We start from the raw sequence: 15,554 nt of genomic DNA on the forward strand, positions 1-15,554 counted from the left end.
TGGTGCTGGCGCTGGGCGCTTTCTTGCAGGCGGCCCTTCAGGGGCTCATTGGATTGGCGGGAGGACTTTGAGCGGGAGTTACGGTATTTTTGATACCATATTGTTTTTGTTGACCCCCTTTTCCACTTACAGAGCTAGGTTATTGTTTTTCTTTGAAATAAATATTCATGTAATTTTATTGGTATCTATCTTCATTTTTTACATTTACCAGTAGCTGCCTCATTTCCTACCCTAGGCTTAGACTCGAGTCAATATTTTTTCCCAGTTCTTTGTGGTAAAATTAGGTGCCTCGGCTTATATTCGGGTCGGCTTATACTCGCGTATATACGGTATTCTTTCACTGTGGCACAAAGCAGAAAGTCAAAGTTACAACCTAGGCCCAGGTGGAACGGAAGACTGAAGGCACTATTGAACATCTCATCTTTTACAGCAATTAACGAAGCCTCACGGCAGTCAAAGGCTTCTTTATCACAATAGCACATTTCCTCAGCCTTGCAAGCTGTTCACCTTTGGAAAATGTCCCCCCTCTTTCAAGCCTATATCAGAGTAAAGGGAAGTAGACACTCTGACTGCAAGGGCTGATTTACCCCCCAGTCGGTTTCTCACTAGGGTTGTGAATGGGTAACCAGTTAACTGGTACCCAGGAGCTGCCCCCACACACAGGGGGGCTGGGAGCAGGAGCTGGGAGCAGGAACCCCACTTAATCGGTTACCCGATAAAACCTAAGGTTTAACCCAGCGGTTCCCAACCTTTTCCAGATGGGGACGTATTTTGACAATTCAGGAAGACTTGGTGACACAAGGCAATTCAAAAACGGGGGAAGGAGAGGAGGCAGAGCCACCTGGGGAGACACTTGTCAACCCTTTTGAAATGTAATGGTGACCCATATTTGGATCTCGACCCATAGGTTGGAAAATCCTGGTTTAACCGATTAACTGGGATTTTACATGCCTATTTCTCACCAATAACTGAGATCTGCCCCACATCTCCTGATTGCTTTAATTGGGGGTGGTGTTGAATACATACGCAGCCCTTTCTTTGGAAGTGTAGCTAATTCCAAAGCTGTGCTTCATTCCTGCAGTGGTCACCTCTGCCTCTCAGGGATGACCTTAAAGCACAATCAACTCATGTGGCTGCTGGGACCCCACACACTTCTTGTTATGCACTTCCGGCAACTCAGCAGTGACCTCAATTTCCCCTTTAAGCAGTGAGACAAATAGAAGGAACTACAAGAGTTTGACATCCTCCCTTGGCAATGGATTTGGAGGACACTGTTGATCCGATCTCTCCCTCCCGCAACTACTATATATTTGAGATGGTCTGTCTGTGTATGTCTGTTCAAGAACTCCTCCTAAATGGTAAGAACTAGGACCACCACATTCAGTACACCGCTTCCTCTTATCATAACTTAAAGCAAGCTAAGGGTTTGGTTGTGCCAGGAAAATGGCATGTGCCTGGAATGAGACGGTTTCTCAGAAAACCATACAGAAAAAAGACAGAATCACCAGGCAAGTGAAAGGGGTTGGCTGTGGGCTCACCCTTCCCGGTTGGGGACTGCCCCAGCCCCAAGCCTCTCACTCTCCCAGGTCCTAAGGGAATATTGCTTGCTGTTCCCCTTCATCAAGGAGAGAAGGAAAAGTCCACAGTTTGCTGCATTCCTTACTCTGGCAGAGAAGCATGGAAAGGTGCTTCTCACCTGGCCCCGAGCTGCTGCAGTGAGAGGGAGCTGGAATAGTCTTCTCTCCCCAGGGCAGCCTGCATACTGAGCTTCTCATTCCCAGCCCTACCACAAAGCAATGATGCTTAAATGAAGCATGTACATTTTCATTTTATTTTCCAAAAAACAAAAATTAATTAAGGACATGAGCTTAGAAGTTCTGGCTCTTTCACCAAAGCCTTGAAACCAGGCAAAACCAAAACCAAACAATTAGAGATCTGAACATCTCAGAATTGTAGACAATTTTAGATCAAAGTGTAAACTTACCACTCTCTCTGAAGAGTTAATCAAACCCCCAGATTTAAACATTCCCAAACTTTGAACCTACATAAAACCCAAAATGAGGCAAAACTTGCCTAGTTTCTCCTTTTGTTAACAACCCTAAACTTAAGCCAAGTTTTTCCAAAACATCTCCCAGGGTTCACACAATTTCCACCCTGCTCTAAACATGGGATGATCATCCTCCACTCACATCCACCCATTTCCCTCTTTTCAGGACCTGACTTTCAATTTTGGAACCCTTTTTGCGACAGCCCCCAAAACGAATGATCAAGCCAGGGCTCACTCTTACACACATTAGTGGGAAAAGATGTTCTTGGCTGAGAAAGCAATTGCTGTTAGCTTCCACCCATCATTGAGCTTCCACTGGTCAAACAACTGCTCAACTCTCAATAAAACTTTCCTCTAAGACTCTGCCTTAACCGTCCTGATTCAAACTTTTAAAACTTGGTCGCTATCTCCAAACAACATACATGTTTAGATGGACAACTTATAAACCTCAAAGCATCATATGGATTCAACCTAAAATCAGGCAAAATTTGTTTAAACTTCAGTTTTGAGTTTCTAGATTTGGTCAAACCTATGTCTCAAAGCAAAAAGGGCAGGAGGGGGTGAACCAACAGGAGGCAAAGACAAAACATAACTCCAAGCATTAGTCTCAGCATAGCACAACTGCAAAGCTCTGCCTTGGGAATTTAGAGACAGCTATCTATTTTATGATGTACTGAAGATTTAAACTGTAAAGCCACAGAGATTTATAAACATTCTTGAGCATAATCTACTGCACTAAATGTAAGATTGGCAATTGGGAACTAGGGTCTAATCCTAGCTCTGCCACTCACTCTCTGGGCTAAATTCAACCCTGGTACAAATAGCTGCCATTACATTGCCTTCAATCAAGTCATACCCAGCCACCCCAAGGCCAAAGCTGGTTTTCTGTATGTTACTGGACACTCTTCACCTTTCTCTGTCTAAATTATTTATCTCACAGGAGTGTTCTGAGCCCCAACACCACCTTGAACCATAGTCAGTTTCACAAGAGAATTTCAAGTAGTTTCCAACTTCACACCTACCCTGGAAAAACCCTGACAGTTTCTGTGCCCCTGAACTCACATTTCCCCATGTTTTTCCTCTCTTTTTCTTTCTGCATGAAACACACACACAAACCAAAGGGGGAAATGGACTGGTAGACTATGCAGGGCAGGAAGCATGCAAAATGACTCTATACAAAGTACTGTCAAAGGTACAAAATAAGCAAACTGAGGAGTATTATTTTTCTTTTATTCTCTTTTACAGTTAGTTATAGCTGGTCCCAAAATTTCCATCAAATCCAAATTTTGACAAAAAGGAAGGGGGGAAAATTATCCCCTTGTTTTCTTCATAGCTCTTGTTATCATAACAGTCTCAAGTGTTATTTGTAAGGGCCCTAAGAGAAAAATCAGATTTCAGACAGAAGCATTATTTCTAGGTTGAGTGTGTCTCTTTAATTAGTTAGTGTTTGTACAGCACTTTGGAGATATAAAGGGTTATTGTAAGTGTTAAGCATTATTTAATAACTATGCATATACAAAATTCAAGCAAGTGTGAACAAAGGGGAAATAGGGGTTGCCAAAAACTGTAATTCGCGGCTCTAAAGCCACCAGTCTTAAAACAGACCTGTACTGAATCCTTCTTCTTTAATTGGTGGGGACCTGGTGGTGAAAATGAATGCCCCAATCGGGTGTGCATGGTTCAAAGGCCCATCTCCAATGACTTAAAGCTTGTAATTGTATACGCTTAAGACCAAGTTCTTATATAGTGCTTTTTTTCCTGTACGTCTCAAAAGGAGGTCACCATCATAAAAAGGTATAGCTTGCTCAAGAAGGATAAGCAGGGGAGGGGGAAGGAAGGAGGTGATGCCTTATATACAGTAGGCTTCCGATAATCGGGCACCTTTTGGACCTAGGTGGTGCCAGATTTTCAGATTTGCTGGAGAATCAGGAGGTCCGGTATAGCTGCATGGCTTAACAGCTGACCAGGACACAATCTCCCTCCCTCTCGCCTCCCCTTTCCTCTTGGCATCTTCTCCATCCTGTAACCTGATACTCTTACCTCTCCCCTTTCCTTTCCCCTTCGCTGAAGCAAAATGCTCTTCTCTGAACTGTAACAGGATCGCACTCCCTCCCCCCCTCCCACAACCTTATGCTCCCTCTGGTTACAGCCAGCACGTGTGCTGAGCAGCAGGCTTTTTAATCAGCTGGTCAGGAGCGCTTGGCATTTTGATGCCGGAGTATCGGGAGTGCCGAACAGTTGGATGCCAGACTATTGGAGTTTTACTGTATTAAAAATGTATATACTTGGACTGAGGTGAAGATGGACATAGGCGACAAACTTGTTTAGAGTCTTTGGGTTAGGTTAAAAGGGATAAAAAAAAATGGTGATGTCATGCTAGGGGTCATGTCATACCACCTACCCAGACAGAAGAGATGAATGAGGCTTTTTTTAAAAAAAACAACTAACACAATCTTCCAAAGCGCAGATTTGGTGGTGATGGGGGACTTCAACTATCCAGACATATGTTGGGAAACTAACACAGCAGGGCACAGATTATCCAATAAGTTCTTGGACTGCATTGGAAACAATTCTTTATTTCAGAAGGCTGAGAAAGCTTCTAGGGTAGAAGCTGTTCTAGATTTGATTTTAACAAATAGGGAGGAACTGAAAATTTTAAAGTGGAAGGCAGCTTGGGCGAAAGTGATCATGAAATCATAGAATTCATGATTCTAAGGAATGGTAGAAGGGAGAACAGCAAAACAGAGACAATGGATTTCAGGAAGGCAGATTTTAATAAACTAGGTAAGGTCCCATGGGAAGCAAGACTAAGAGAAGAAAAAACTGAAGAGAGTTGGCAGTTTTTCAAAGGGCCATTATTAAGACCCAAAAGCAAACTATTCCATTTCATAGAAAAGATAAAAAGTATGGCAAGAGACCACATTGGCTTAACCAGGAAATCTTACATGATCTAAACATCAAAAAGGTATATAAAAATGTGGAAACTGGGTCAAATTACAAAAGATGAATATAAGCAAATAACACAAGTATGCAGAGGCAAGATTAGAAAGACAAAGGCACAAAAGAAGTTCAGTCTACCAAGAGACATAAAGGGTAACAAGAAAACATTCTACAAATATATTAGAAGCAAGAGGAAGACCAAGGACAGGGTAGGCCCATTGCTCAGTGAAAAGGGAGCAACAATAACAGGAAACTTGGAAATGGCAGAGGTGCTTAACGACTTCTTTGTTTTGGTTTTCACCAAGAAGATTGCTGGTGATGGGATGCCTAAAGTAGTGAATGCTAGTGGAAATGTAGTAGGTTTAGAAGTTAAAATAGAAAAAAAAACACGTTAAAAATTACTTAGAAAAGTTAGATGTCTTCAATCACAAGTGCCTGATGAAATGCATCTTAGAATACTCAAGAAGCTGACAGAAGAGGTATCTGAGCCTTTAGCGATCATCTTTGAAAAGTCATGGAAGTCAGGAGTAGAGATGTAATAGTATAGTCCAGTGATTTTTTTGTAAGAAAAAGGGTGCCAAGTACTCCGGGAGGAAAGTTGTTGAGCAAAAAAATAAAAAATAAATTATTATTAGTAGTAATAATAAATAATAATAATAATAATAATAATAAAAGCTCGCTCCCGGGGCCGAAATGTTGTCATGGCCCCTTTAAGAGCCACGTGTCCCAAGTGGGCTTCCGTCAGAAGCCCAGCTACCCCAAGAAAACGGGTGCTGGTACACCTAAACGGAATGCAATTGATTTAAGTTACGCAGGGAAAAAAGGTGCCATCCCAGGGTGTACGGTCACAAAAAAAAAGCATGCTATAGTCAATTAACCGACTAACTGATAAGCAAAACCTTATTGGTTAATGCTATAGACTACACACATTCCCTCCCCTGCTTTGCCAGTAAATTTTTAACAGGCTGGCCAGCAGCCTGGCTCAATCCTGGCTTGCGCTGGGTCTGGGAACTACCCCTGCTGTGGCTCTGCATTTAAACTGTATTAGGAGCTGGGCAGGCAGGTAGCCCGGCACAGTCCTGGCTTTCACCAGGTCCAGGACTTACCCCTGCTGCAGCTCTGTGTTTAAAGTATATTAGGAACCAGTTGGGCAGGCAGCCTGGCTCAGTTCCAGCTTGCACTGGGTCTGGGAGCTCAGACTCCCCCTAAGCAAACAGGAACTGCTGCCACCCCATGTTTTTTTACTGTAGAAAAGAGAAGACTGAGAGGGGGTAGGATAACAGTTTCCAAGTATCTAGAAGGGTAGTGTTAGGAGGAGGAGAAAAAAATTGTTCTCCCTGTCCTCTGGGGATAGAACTAGAAGCAATGGGCTTAAACTGCAGCAAGGGAGGTTTAGGTTGGACATTAGGAAAAAACTTTCTAACTATCAAGGTGGTTAAACGCTGGAATAAATTGCCTGGGGAAGTTGTAGAATCTCCATCACTGGAGATATTTAAGAGCAGCTTGAAGAGGCATCTATCACAGATGACCTAGACAGCGCTTGGTCCTGCCATGAGGGCAGGGGACTGGACTTGATGACCTCTTAAGGTCCCTTCCATATCTATTATTCTATCATTACATGCATTTTATATGGGAAAACACACACACACACACACACACACACACACACACACACACACACACACACACGCGCGTGACTGGGCCAAGGTTACCTAGAAACTTAGTCCTGAACCTGGCTCTCAAGTCCCAGTCCACCAATCTAGGCATTAGATCACTCTCTGCCCAGCTATTTGGAGGGAACCAGTTTCAATAGGAGTATTCACAAGCAGAAAAGTTTCTAGTCGTCCTGAAGTCCGTGGCAGATTCCCACTGGCTTCAACAGTAACAGACCTGGGCACTACAGAGGACGCAATCAACCACTTTCCTTCCCTTAAGGAAGAGAAGCTAAGAACAGGCACAAAGGACCATATCTTGTGAGACTTCCCTTTGACACGAAAGGCAGGATCTGGCCCAAGAGAATGGCTCTTTTGTGTATGGGGACCTGTTAAGGCTTGCCTGCCTTTAAATCCAATAGCCCAAGACTGCATCTTCAGCCTCAAATTAAGCCAAATCTAATGAAACAGAAGCTCAGCGGAGCAGAGCTAGTCACAATCACTTCCTGCTTAACATAGAAACCAGCTCCTCTTTCAGACGCTGGGGAATGGAGAAGCTCAATATTCTCAATGAGAAATTAAAAAAAAAAAAAAAAAAAGCTGACCCAAATCTAAAGTGCTGAAAAACACTACTACCAGGCTCTCCTCTCTTTCTTCCTGCTCTCTGAGGCAATGCACACTGCTTTCGTTCAGTGCAGCTCTGCCACACAAGGCCGTCAGAAGGCCAAAGATCTGAGAAATATTCACGCTTGCTCTCTTCACAGTGAAACTGTTGCTCTTGCTGTGAACACCTAGGCCGTGTCCAGACTCAGGGGTTTTTTCGGGAAAAGTAGCCTTTTCCCGAAAAAACTTCCCCTGCGTCCAGACTCAAGCCGCGTTCTTTCGAAATTATTTCGAAAGAACGCGGCTTTTCTTTCGATGGCGGTAAACCTCGTTTCACGAGGAAGAACGCCTTCCTTCGAAAGTTCCTCTTTCGAAGGAAGGTGTTCTTCAATGTAAAGAGGCCGTCTTCGAAAGAGAGCATCCAGACTCGCTGGGTGCTCTCTTTTGAAAAAGCGGATTTCTCTTTCGAAAGATCCGCCTGCAGTCTAGACGCGATCTTTCGAAAGAGGCTCTTTCGAAAGAAGCCTGCAGTCTAGACATAGCCCTAGTGATAGGGGCAGACGTCTGGTTGGGCCACACAAACACTCATAGCACCCTCAACTTGCTCCCTGCTTCTGCTCCTTTCCTTCAAGCAACCCGACCCCATTCTTCAATCAACATCCCAAGCAATGATCCCACGCCCAGGAAACACTTGGGCAAACAGGTGGCTCATACAAGATGTCCTGAAGTTCACCACATCTACCTGGAACCAAGCTAGCAAGCTTCTCGGATGCTCGATGGAGGATAACGTTCCAAAAGCATTTCATGCTAAACCTAACACTGCCCCTTCTGGCCCCAAGTGAACACAGTACACAAGATGGAAACAGTAGGCAGTTTAGTATGGCACCGGACTAGGAATCAAGAGACCTGGGTTTTGCGGTCAACTGAGCCTCTGTTTCCCAGTCAATCTTATCCGTTTAGATTTCATTGAGCAGGGAGTGGTCCCTCTCAACTCGTTTTTAGAGAGTCTAGCCTCCTGGACACTCACCCAGGGCCCATGTGAGCTGCCATAATACAAATAATGGTAAAAAAACTGATAGCTGTCCACTAATTTCCATTTGTGACTTGACTTAGCATTTGAACCTACCTCTATTGAGATTAATGGTTGCTAGCACGAATCTCTACTGACTGCCCCACTGTGCTTTGACCTCAGCTGAGGCCATTTGCATTTTTGTCCTTCCACAATGGAGTAAATTAATGATTGATTGTGGGCCTTCACTATGAATCTTCAGGCTTCTGTCAGCCCATGTCACACACTTAGCATTATTTAATTGTAAGTTTTCCCATTTAATTGCAATATACACCTGCTCAATGTGCCTGTGTGTGTGGGAAAGCACCATAGTTCATTTAAAAAGCCCTCATTAAAATTCAGCAGCTAGCTGCACAGATTTAACCATTAAACTGATTTATGTTGCATAAAAGATCAGACCAGATCGCACCTTGTGGCCAAATAACCATAAAGGTTTCTGTAAAGATCATTAATTCACCTCCCTGGGCAGTTAGTTTAACAGTAAATACGACTCAGATGACTTTATCTAGTTAACCTTAAATCAAGGTGCTATTATGATTGGTTGCCCTTAATCTTACAAATGTGAGAGGAGAAAGTGCTACAGTTTAGGGTCCCTTCTACCCCTGAACACACAGTCCCATGAGGCACTGACCCCGATTCCCATGTTTTTCAGAAAGCAGCACCTATCACTCCGTGTGACTTGACAGGACTTTCAACCAGCCCCGTAGTAAACTCATATCACAGCACGATGGCCTTTCTCTTTAATCTGAGAAAATAAGATTATATTTGACTAGGATGAGAGGCAAGGACAGGACATCAAAGTGAGGAGAGAGGCAGGATGGTCCAGCGGGTAGGACACTGATCTGAGACTTGGAAAAATATGGTTTAAGTCCTCGCTCTGCTACATACTTCTTAATGTAACCTTCTTAATTGATCTTAGCCTGTTTCTCACCTATAAATTGTGAATGACAGCACAGCCCTTCTGCCATAGGGATCTTGTGAAACACTCTGATGTTACGGTGATGCCAGCTATCGCACTACCTTAGCCATATGGACATGTCAGATACCACTTTCAGGGTCCAATTATCTTCTCACACCAGTGTGACTCCAATGACTTTGATTTTTCACTGCAGCAGTGTAAGCACAATCAGAGTCAGGCCCTCCACGTGGTAACTGGGCTGTCCCATCATTTGTGGGGATACAGAACCCCGCATGGTGCCATGCTGGCTGGGGCCTTAGGGCACTAGGCTAATACAAGAGTTTATAGATGTCAGAGGCTTGAGTCTCTGCTGCCTTGCTTAGACATTTAAACCTGTGCAAAGTGATCATGTAAGGCTGCCAGCTCAGGATTCTCCATGCAACAACAGGGGTAGGAAGGGCACTTTGTAAAAGCCTTGTATTGAAAAATGTGGGGGTGGGGAGCATACAAAAAAAAGATACGGCCTAATCCCCCTCTTGCCAGGGGCACCACCTCCTCCTAGTGGGGAGGCTAGGGTAGGTTAGCCCCACCCCTTGCTCCTCCTAAATTCTGGCTTGTCCTCCTCTTCCTTCCCCTCTCCAAAGTTCCACCCTTTGGCTGGGACTGCGGCTGCACCTGGCTCCCTCCTGCCCTTTGCTTGCAGCTGGTAACAACTGCCAGGGCAGAGGGGACAGGCCCAGGAACCCGGCATGGAGAGGGTCACTGCAGGCAGATGTGGGGAGCCCTGAACCTCCTTCTGCCCTGGGTGGCATGCCCCAGTGGGTGGAGTTCTCAGGTACCCACCCTAGACTTACTCCTGTGCTGCTGGCAGTAGCAGCACTGCTGCCTTCAGAACAGAGTGCCCGGGCAGCAGTCCCCACTCTGGCTGCCCAGCTCTGAAGGCAGAGCGGACAGTGTGGCAGCAGCTATAGGGAGAACTGAGGCCAATTCAGGAGTAGCTACAGCCCCTGCAAGTTACCCTCTTGCAGCGCCTCTTACACACACTGGTGCAAATCAGAGCAGCTCCATTGTGGCCAAGGGGATGGTGTGAGTAATAGGAGAATTGAACCCCAGGTATCTAGATTGCCGCTCTGCAGAATCAGTCTTCCCATCCTGCCAGTGGGAATCAAGTGCCACTGCCACCGTGCTGCGGCACTTGATATTCAGTCCGTGCACCAGTAAATCATGGCTCCTCGCATGAAAGAGCTCATTCTGTCTGTGTGCATATCTGTGTCTGTGTTCAGTCTCGCCAGACTGAGGAAAGCGCTTGATCCTTCATTTCTATGCTCAACCACATGCTTCCTCAGCCTTTCTACGTTGTGCAGGCAGCCACAACAGTGGGGAATATTTCTCCCTTGGAAATGCACACACACACACACACCAGCTCGCATGAGAAAAAACCTATGCGCATGTGATGCAGTACAAGTTGTTTTCTAACACACACACACAAAAATCTTACTCAAGAAAAGGTTTGATAGGAGCAGGACAAGGCAAAGACAGGGTCTGGTCAGACCTTTCAACTGGCCAACATCTGACTGTGGGACACATTATTCATTCAGAAAATCTTAAAATGCTGTGAGGGAAGAGCACAAATGAACCTTTCCACAACCTTCCCTCAGCTGCACAGTGCTTTATTTATGATGTAAATACTTTTTCAGCAAGACAAGTGAAGAGATTACAAATTTGCCTGGCCTGGAGGTAACTAGGTCTACACTTGCACTTGTTCGACAAAACTTTTGTCATTTACAGGTGCTTACACACCCTCCCTCCCAGAATGAAATGAGTTTTGCAGTGGCAAATGCTGCTTTATCGGCAGAAGTGCTCTGTCACTGACTAAGCAAAAGACACTTGTTAGGGATAGACTTATTGTGCCAGCAGAAGTGCCAACAAACAGCATTTATGCGCACCGACTTAGCAACAGGCCTGTGTTTTTGCTAAAAGCTCTGTAGTAGGGGTGGCCAATCTGTGGCTCTCATTCATAGAAATGAGGTTCTTTATAGGGTTACCATACGTCCGGTTTTTCCCGGACATGTCCTCATTTTCCCATGTTAAATTGCAGTCTGGACGGTTTATTTTTAAAACCCCAAAATTGTCCGGGATTCGGGGAGGGGGTGGTGGCACCTGCCTTCAAAGGAATGTTCGACTGTCTTTCGGAGCTGCGCACGTCGACAGTTCACGGCCGCTCTGCACACATGCCCCAGCGCCTGGAGGCAGAAGTGCATGGCTGCCACCGCAGCAGCTCCAGTGAGACCTAGGGTTAATAAAAGAATAAAAATCTGGAGCTGCCTGGCTCTAGGGGAGGGGTGGGGCATGGGGTTACAGTGGGGGGGACTGGGGTTGCCTAGCTCTGTGGAGGGGTGGGTGCATTGGGTTGGAGCAAGGGGGCTGGGGGTACCTGCCTCTGGGGAAGGGGGAGGTGGAGGGCACTGGGTTATAGATATACAGGGAGTCCCCGAGTTACGCGGATCCGACTTAAGTCGGATCCACAGTTACGAACGGGGCCGTCTCCCTGGTCTCCAGCAGACCAGGGAGAGGAAGCAAAGCGGCGGAGCACGTGGGCAGCGGACAGCCCAGACGCGTCTGGGCTGCCCGCTGCCCGCGTGCTACGTGGCTTTGCTCTGCTCGTGCAGACCAGGGAGACGGGGAGCAAAGCAGAGCAAAGCCGCGGAGCCCGAGGGCAGCAGGACAGCCACGGCGCGTCTGGGCTGTCCCGCTGCCCCCGTGCTCCGCGGCTTTGCTCCAGACGCCTGTGGTACAGCAGCTGGGGCGCTGCTGGGTTGGTCCAGTAGTGCCGAGGAGCGGCCGCGCTACTGGACCAACCCAGCAGCACCCCAGCTGCTCTGCCCCAGGCGTCCCCAAGTCAGCCGCTGCTGAAACTGACCAATGGCTGACTACAGGAAGCCCCTGCCCCGGGCTTCCTGGAATCAGCCGCTGATCAGTTTCAGCAGCAGCTAACTGGGGGATGCCTGGGGTTCTTAAGTTGAATCTGTGTGTAAGTCAGTACTGGCATCCAGATTCAGCCGCTGTTGAAACTGATCAGTTTCAGCAGCGGCTGAATCTGGACGCCAGTTCCGACTTACATACAGATTCAACTTAAGAACAAACCTACAGTCCCTATCTTGTACGTAACCCGGGGACTGCCTGTATACAAATAAATCTATAATATGTGGCTCTTTCCACTACTATTCAAAGCTATTTTGGCTCTTAATCTCTAACTGGTTGGCCACCCCTGCTCTGTAGTATAGCTTAAATGAGGAATATCCTTTGAAATGAAGGACATTGGAGAGGCACATGTATACCATACCCTCACAGACTAGACTGCTGGTACACAGTCAAAGTGGTTATAAAGAAACTAAGTAATCTATTTTCACTCTCCAAGCCACACTCTCAGGGCATGTTCAGACTTGCTTTCACTTTCGAAAGAAGATATGCAAATTCAGCACAAATTTTCATATCTTCTTCTGATCGCTTTTTCAAAAGAGGTTCTTTCGAAAAATAAAGTAATCTAGATGTGGCTCTGTTGAGAGAAAACCGCTTTTTCGAAAGAACCATTCTTCCTTACTGCCCCTGTATAAAACTATGGTACGCCCACATCTTGAATACTGTGTACAGATGTGGTCTCCTGACCTCAAAAAGATAGTTTGGCCTTGGAAAGGGTTCAGAAAAGGGCAACTAAAATGATTAGGGGTTTGGAACGGATCCCATATGAAGAGAGGTTAAAGCGACTGGGACTTTTCAGTTTAGAAAAGAGGAGACTGAGGGAGGATATGATAAAGGTATATCAAATCATGAGTGGTGTGGCGAGAGTGGATAAAGTAAAGTTATTAATTAGTTCCCATAATAGAAGAACTAGAGGACACCAAATGAAATTAATGGGTAGCAGGTTTAAAACTAATAAAAGAAAGTTTTTCTTCGCACAGCGTGTAGTCAACCTGTGGAACTCCTTGCCAGAGGAGGCTGTGAAGGCTAGGATTATAACAGAGTTTAAAGAGAAGCTAGATAATTTCATGGAGGTTAGGTCCATAAAAGGCTATTAGCCAGGGGATAAAAATGGTGTCCCTGGCCTCTGTTTGTCAGAGGCTGGAGAAGGATGGCAGGAGACAAATCGCTTTATCATTGTCTTCGGTCCACCCTCTCTGGGGCACCTGGTGCTGATCACTGTCAGCAGACAGGCTACTGGGCTAGATGGACCTTTGGTCTGACCCAGTACGGCCATTCTTATGTTCCTAAAAAAATTTGGTTTATCCGGTTCTTAAGAAAAAGGGTTTTTTCTCAAAAGAGCCTCTTTTGAAAAAGTGATCAGAAGAAAATATGCAAATTTGCCCAAATTTGCATATCTTCTTTCAAATGTGAAAGTAAGTCTAGACATGCCCTCAGATACCACAGAAGAAGTGTGATATAAGAGCCTAAATGGAAAGCTGGATGAATTGTAAGCAAACTAAGGCTCTGATTAAGAATGCACTTAAAAAACACTTCAAGTTAAGTATGTTGTAGGACTCATTTTGACTTAAATGGGACTTAAGCACATGTTTAAGTGCTGCCCTGAAATGAAGCTTTGAAAGCAGAAATATTAGAAAGCAAATTTACAAAAATATTTTAATAATCAAAGGCACAATCACATAAACGAAGAGACTACCTATAAAACGTGATATGAAATCCAAGCTCTTTACAATGCTGAAAAACAGGTGTTTCGTGAGACTTTCTGACAGATTCACCAAGGAACTGCCAATTAGTGAACAAGAAACAATCAGAAACCGAGCATTACAAAGTCACAACATCATCAGAAAAAGGAACACATTTCCTTTCTCAGACTGAAATAGCTTGTAGGAAAAAAACCTTTGATAAATATATCCTCCAATGATAGGTAAAGGGTTAGCCCTTTATTACCATATATGCATAAAAAAGGCTTAATGACAGTGTAAACATAGAAACTACATAATGAAATTCCATTTTATTTAAGAATGCTCTTTTTGCCACTATTTCTAACCACAACTTAGAGATAATTAAAACTGAATAAAAAGCTGTGTATAATTTTCATCTTCCTGTTTGTTTTTTGGTCCATTTGCGTAATCAAGCGAGATGGTCAATTTTACACTTGTTTCTAATCTAGTCTGGATGCCCAACAACAGGGCCAAAAGAGGGAAGCTCCCTAGTGTTCGGAGGTTATTGAGCTTATTTTCAGAAGGGAAGGAAGGGGACCAGGCTTCAGGGCAGCTAGAAAGAATAATCTCATATTTCTATCATACTCTTCATTTTCGAGACTCTTATATTATTTTTACCAGCTATGGCCTAATCCTGAACTGAAGCCAAACAAATTTTATATGAGAATAATATTCCGCAGTTAAGGATCATTTTGCAGGACTGGGGCCTAGGAGCTCATACTCACCCCTGAAATGCAGCCACTTTTAGGAACACAGCCCTTGTTCAAGCAATACAGAGGAAAAGGAAAGAGAAAGACTAACATATTAAAATGGCAAAGGAAATTATGAGCCAGACAGAACACAGGTACCCACTAGGAAATGTGACCAGGGTTTGTGTGTTTATTCTTCTGAATATGGCTGATTGTGATCATTAATGGTTTCAAGTGGTCAGAAACGCTCCATAATACCTGAAACACAGCATCTCCAGCACTGACACGCTGCTGGGCACAAATTCAGGACTGTCTCAGACAGAAGGACATCTTCTATTGAATCATTGCCCGCATTTCCAGAAGCCCATTGCCTGACCCTGACTTCCAAGCATGATCTGAACTGACCAGTCTGCCTGAAGTGGCGCAGCTGCATACTGCAGACAGGCAATGCTGTGTGTCTCATTATGGTACTATCCCTAAACCCGCAATCTCTCAGGCAGGTCTCTGCACCTCCCTACCAGTGCCCTGACTCATGTCCTGTCCAGAGGGAGCAAGCTGTTACAACAGTGGTCTCCAACCTTTTTAAGCATGTGATCACTTTTTGAATTGAAGTGAAATCCAAGATCTACCTCCAATATAAATACCCTTTCCCCACCTCCACCCCTCCCCTTCTCTGAGGCCCTGCCCCTACTCACTCAACCTCCCTCTCTCGCCCATCCTCAGTCACTTTCATCAGGCTGGGACAGAGGGTTGGGTGCAGGCTCTGGTCTTGGATTAAGGGATCTGGAGTGTGAGAGGGACTCTGAGCTGCTCTTGGGGCAGGCAGTTGGGATGTAGGAGAAGTTCTAGTTGCAGACTCTGGGACTGCGTTTGGATGCAGGGGGGGTTGGGGCAGAAGCTTGAGGTGCAGAAGGGAGTTCATGACTGGGGCAGGAGTTCAGGATGTGGGCTACAGC

At 45.2% G+C, this 15,554-nt stretch overlaps 1 protein-coding gene across 6 annotated transcripts in view; it reads right to left on the reverse strand.

Moving 5' to 3' along the window:
- The window catches only part of SEMA5B (semaphorin 5B), a 372,195-nt gene that overhangs the window by 297,916 nt on the left and 58,725 nt on the right, over positions 1-15,554 (reverse strand). The window lies entirely within an intron of this gene.

Source organism: Pelodiscus sinensis, chromosome 7 (assembly GCF_049634645.1).
Source record: "Pelodiscus sinensis isolate JC-2024 chromosome 7, ASM4963464v1, whole genome shotgun sequence".
Lineage (NCBI taxonomy): Eukaryota > Metazoa > Chordata > Testudines > Trionychidae > Pelodiscus > Pelodiscus sinensis.